Genomic DNA, 6,000 nt, shown 5'->3' with positions numbered 1-6,000 from the left:
GTGTGAGGCCTATCATCTGTACACTCCTTTTGATCTGGATAGTCCTGAAAATCAGCATATGATTAACATGGCCTTAGTCAAAGCACGGAAGATATCCGGAGGAAATTGCAAGAACAGGCTGGTTTTGCAGGAATGAATGCCTCGCAGTTACTGGAGATAGCTAATCAAGTATTTGTAAATAGATATGCAACAAGCTGCTGAGAAAGCCTTAAGGAGGGTGAACACCAGGCCAGGTGCAACGCTGATTTGCTGGCTGCAGCAATTAGAGGGATCCCCCAAAAGGCAAGGAAAGGGGGGTTCTGGGAGGAATGCCCAGTCCAACCGCTCACGTCTGCAGCGTAACCAATGTGCCTACTGTAAAGAAATAGGACATTGGAAAGATAAGTGTCCCCAACTGAAGGAGAAGCAAGGTGATGCGGAGCAAAAGACCACAGAAAAAGATGAAGGGACTTCGTTCAATCTGGCCAAGGGGCAACTAGACTGAAGGGGATACACACACACACACACACACACACACACATATAAAAATACATCTCTATATATAGTATATCCTGATAAATTCTGGGGGAAAGGACATAAAATATCAACAATAAATTATGCAATTATTAGAGGCAGTATGGAAACCCCAAAAAGTGGCAGTCATGCATTGCAGGGGACACCAGCAAGCTTCCACCTCGGTAAGCCAAGGAAACTCCTGAGCTGACACAGAGGCACAAAAGCAGCATCTATTCCTTACTGGACATCATACCCTAGTCCCTCAGACACTTGATCTGGTGCCTACTTATTCTAAAGAGAAAGACTTTCTTCAGGCAGAGGGAGGACAAACAATAAAAGAAAGACGGATAAAGTTACCAGATGGGAGAATAGCTGTGCCACAGCTGCTAGGAGCCGCAGTCCTGCTGGCTGTACATGAAACTACCCATTTAGGCCAGGAGTCAATTGAAAAACTGTTAATTGAAAAACGTAAAACTGTTACGTCTCACACTTGCCAGCTCTTGCTAAAACAGTAGTACAGTGATGCATTACCTATTGACAGCACAATGCAAAGCAAGGTCGCTCTGTTCCTTCCGGCATACAAGCCTATGGAGCAGCTCCCTTTGAAGATCTTTAAGTGGACTTCACAGTGATGCCCAAATTCGGAGGTAACAAGTATTTACTGGTTCTAGTGTGTACTTACTCTGGGTGGGTAGAGGCTTATCCGAAAAGAACTGAAAAAGCTCATGAAGTAATCCGTGTGCTTCTTCAGGAGCTCATCCCTAGGTTTGGACTGCCCCTATGGATTGGCTCAGATAATGGGCCGGCATTTGTGGCTGACTTAGTACAGAGGACGGCAAAGGTATTGGGAATCACTTGGAAGCTACATGCCGCCTGCTGACCTCAGAGTTCCAGGAAGGTGGAGCGAATGAATCGGACTATCAAAAATAGTTTAGGGAAAGTATGTCAAGAGACAGAATTTAAATGCATAGAGGCCCTTCCTATGATATTGTTTAAAATTAGGTGCACCCCCTCTAAGAAAACGGGATACTCCCCTTATGAAATATTGTATCATAGGCCTCCTCCTATACTGCGAGGACTTCCGGGTACTCCCCAAGAGTTAGGTAAGATTAAATTACAGCGGCAACTCCAGGCCTTGAGGAAAATAACCCAGACTATCTCAATTTAGGTAAATGAGAGGTGCCCAGTCAGCTTATTCTCCCCAGTTCACCCTTTTTCTCCAGGTGACCTTGCGTAGATCGAGTACTGGAATGTAGCTCCTTTACGGCCACGGTGGAAAGGACCCCACACAGTAATCCTGACCACTCCCACAGCCGTAAAGGTGGAAGGAATCCTGGCCTGGATTTACGGCAGCCGCATAAAGCCCGCAGCCACTGAAACCTGGGAGACCAAACCAACCCTGGACAATCCCTGTAAAGTGACCCTAAGGAGGATGACAAGCCCCGCTCCAGTCATACCCGGAAGCTGACTGGTCTACCCACGGCAGAAGCATGAGGAAAATCATGGTGGGACTTATTTTCCGTATGACATGGACTTGTGTGGTAAAAGCTTCCACTGCCTCTTTTCATATGGAGGACTGCTTTCCATGTATACATCAGGTCACTGAGGTAGGACAACAAGTTAAAACAATCCTTTTGTTCTATAGTTATTACAAGTGCCTAGGAACTCCAAAAGGAACATGTTTATATAATAACACTCAGTACAAAGTATGTAATCCAGGGAGTGATCAGCCTGGTGTGTGTTATGACCCCTCTGAACCTCCCATGATCACGGTTTTTGAAATAAGACTAAGGACTGGTCCTTTTCTAGGCGACACAAGTAAAGTAATAGCTAGAACACAAGAAAGAAGGGTCCCCAAACATGTAACTCTAAAATTTAATGCTTGTGCCACTATTAATTTAATCAGCAAGGACTAGGATGTTGTTCTCTAGATTGGGAAAAAAGCAATATGGCAGAAAATAAGTATATCTGCTATGAATCATATTTATGTACAGATGTGTGTTAATACTGGTCTTGTGTCATCTGGGCTACTTAGAAAAAAAATAAAAAGGATCTTGTTTGGCTTCAAAAAAGAAAAAGTAGTCCCTCCTGCACAAGTGGAAGCTGTAATCCTTTAAAATTAATAATTACAAATCCCTCAGACCCAAAGTGAGAAAAAAGAGAATACGTATCTTTAGGCATTGATGGAAAAGGACTAGACCCTAAGGTAATACTTTAATAAGGGGAGAGATTTGAAAATGCTTTCCAGAGCCAGTATTTCAGACTTTATGATGAGCTAAATGTGCCAGTACCTGAAATTACAGGTAAAGCTAGAAATTCGTTTTTGCAGTTAGCCGAGCATGTAGCTCAGTCTCTAAAAGTCACTTCATGTTATGTTTGTGGAGGAACTGTAACAGAAGATCAATGGCCGTGGGAAGCCTGAGAATTCGTTCCTACAGACCCAGTTCCTGATGAATTCCTGACCCAAAAGAACCACCCTGCCAATTTCTGGGTTCTAAAAGCCTCAATTTTTGGACAATATTGCATAGCTAGGGAAGGAAAAAATTATGACTTAGTTGTCTTGGACAAAACCATATAATGGTACCACAAAAACAGTTACATGGTGGAGTTCCAATTACACAGAAAACAGTAAATTTCCAAAATGGCAGACTATTTGGGCCCATCCAGAATTCCACTGAGACTGGGCTGCCCCCACCAGGTTATACTGCATATGTGGACAGAGAGCCTATGCTAAGCTACTTGATCAGTGGACAGGTACCTGTGTAATTGACACTGTTAAACCATCCTTCTTCCTACTGCCCATAAACACAGGCGAACTCCTAGGATTACCTGTCTCTCTTTCCCGCGAAAAACGAAACATAGCCATAGGTAACTGGAAAGATGATAAATGGCCCCCTGAAAAGATTTTGCAATACTCTGGGCCTGCCACTTGGGCACAAGATGGCTCGTGGGGATATCAGACCCCCATCTACACGTTCAACCGAATCATACGGTCGCAAGCTGTTTTAGAAATTATTACTAATTAAACCTGTCAAGCCTTGACTGTTCCTGCCTGGCAAGAGACTCAGATGAGGAATGCTATCTAACAAAATAGACGAGCCCTTGACTACTAGTTAGCAGCTGAAGGAGGAGTTTGTGGAAAATTTAACCTTACTAATTGCTGTCTACATATAGATAATCAAGAACAAGTAGTTGAAGACATAAAGATACAACAAAACTGGCACATGTACCTGTGCAAGTGTGGCACAGATTTGATCCTGAGGTCTTGTTTGGAAATTGGTTCCCAGCAATAAGATGATTTAAAACCCTTGTAATAAAAGTTATAATAGTAATAGGAACTTGCTTACTACTCCCTTGTTTGCTTCCTGTATTTCTTCCAATGATAAAAAGGGTTTTATCGCTACCTTAGTTCACCAGAATACACAAGTATATTATATGAATCACTATCAATCTATTGCACAGGAAGACATAAGTAGTGAAAATAAAAGTGAGAACTTCCATTAATAAAATGAATGAGAATCTCAAAGGGTGGAAATGAGAGAATAGAAAAGGAGACCCCCCCCCATATTATTCTATATTGTTTTATGTTCAGTACCTGATTTAAGAAAAAGACAGGGAAGCGAAACCAAAGGCAGGCAGCCCAGTGCCAGGCACCAGACCCAAAACCAGGCCTGGGCCTGCCTGACCTTAACTTGATAGTTAAAATTCAACCCATGACTTAGCAACCGATGTTATCCATAGATTCCAGACATTGTATGGAAGGACTTTGTGAAACTTCTCGTTCTGTTCTGTCTCACTCTGATTACTGGTATATACAGCCCCCTAGATTGCTCAATCAATCATGGCCCTGTCGTGTAAACTCTTTAGTGTTGTGAGCCCTTAAAAGGGACGGAAATTGTGCACCCAACAAGCTCTGATTTTGAGACGCTAGTCTGCCAATGCTTCCAGCTTATTAAAAGCTACTTCCTTCACTATCTCAGTGTCTATGGGGTTTTGTCCACAGCCCTTCCTGCTATACCTTGTGTTAGTTCACCACTTCTAAGGCTTCATTAATCACTAAAATGCAAGTAATCCTTTAATTTGCATCTTCAGTAAGGACATTTCTCCTGAATTAGACCATACACAAGTCTCACAAATTTGACTCGTCCAGGTTGAGACTCTATTTGTCCATCACTCCTTACTTTCTCCATCTCCACCTTCAAACCTGAACCCTCCTATAATCCCTGTATTTGGTCATATTGCCCACATCAATCTAGTTTTGTAAACCAAAAATTATACAATCACTCTTCCTCTGGCTTTATTTAAAAAAAAATAGAAAAATCCCACTTGACAATTTCTGTGCCAGGAGTTATTCAGGATTTGCATCTCAATTTCATTTTATCTTCCCAACAATCCTACACACAAAGACAGTTATTGTAGGCAGGAAGACTACCTAGCATAATAAACTGTATATTACTAATGGACAAAATTAGGATTCAAGCCCAGATTTGTCCCATTTAAAAGCCTATGCTCTCTCTTTCACACAGGAGGTGAATTGAGTTCATTATTGTTTTTCTTAGCCCACCAGGAACTCAAGGAAGCAGGACCCACACCTCTTCCATTTATTCATTCTTCAAACATTTATTGATCTTGTTCTATGCTTTATAGAACCTAAGTTCTTTGTTCAGAGGAAACATAAAGTTATATGAGACAGACTCTCAAGTACCTTAGAGTTTACTTTTTCTGCAATTTAAACATTACCTTCAGGCAAAGCAATTTCCATGAATTGGAAGATATTAAACATTGCCTTAACATTTGGATACTTTAATAATAAGAATACCGATTATTATTGTTAATGCCAATTGAAATAATAAAAAATAAGTATGGCTAAGGATAGCTTCCAAGCAGCAGTAACAGGATTTGTTCTGCTATGTTGGATTTGTTACCCAATCACATTCTTTTTGGTGAACATATTCCATGCAAGGTTTCCAGCACTGTCACAGAGAACAAATTTGCTTACAAATGTGTAGACTGCTATGACAGAGACCATATATTATTGTCAGTGATAAAATCCGAGTTTCTACATTTTTTAATTTTCTCGCTGTGACTAAAATAAATAGGTTTTGTAGGTTCTTGAGAATTTTCACCATAAGAAATATAACTATATTTAAATATTTGAATAGTGGTTTTGGAATGACTGATTTAATTTTTTTGAAAAATAAACAATTAAAAATTATATATAAATTCAAAGGAAAAAGGTAGTAGATCATCTAATATCTTATATGCACATAAATATGATTCATAGATTACCATCTCAGGCAACTCTATCACATGCACAAATGGAAGAATACATACATAGAGACATATAGGTGGAAATTTTTAAATTAAAATTTGATTATACATGCCATTTTGACACAAAGCATGAATAAATAGTCTTTTTTTTTTTTTTTTTTTTTTTGAGACAGGGTCCTGCTCTGCTACCCAGGCTGGAGTGCAGTGGCATGATCACTGCTCACTGCAGCCTCA

The 6,000-nt window shown here is 40.5% G+C and overlaps 1 pseudogene; it reads left to right on the top strand.

Moving 5' to 3' along the window:
- The first annotated feature begins 616 nt into the window (after window positions 1-616).
- Window positions 617-6,000, top strand: part of LOC126950854 (transcription factor IIIA-like) — a 48,773-nt pseudogene continuing 43,389 nt past the window's right edge.

Source organism: Macaca thibetana, chromosome 3, assembly GCF_024542745.1.
Source record: "Macaca thibetana thibetana isolate TM-01 chromosome 3, ASM2454274v1, whole genome shotgun sequence".
Lineage (NCBI taxonomy): Eukaryota > Metazoa > Chordata > Mammalia > Primates > Cercopithecidae > Macaca > Macaca thibetana.
This window is presented reverse-complemented; position numbering and strand designations above follow the sequence as displayed.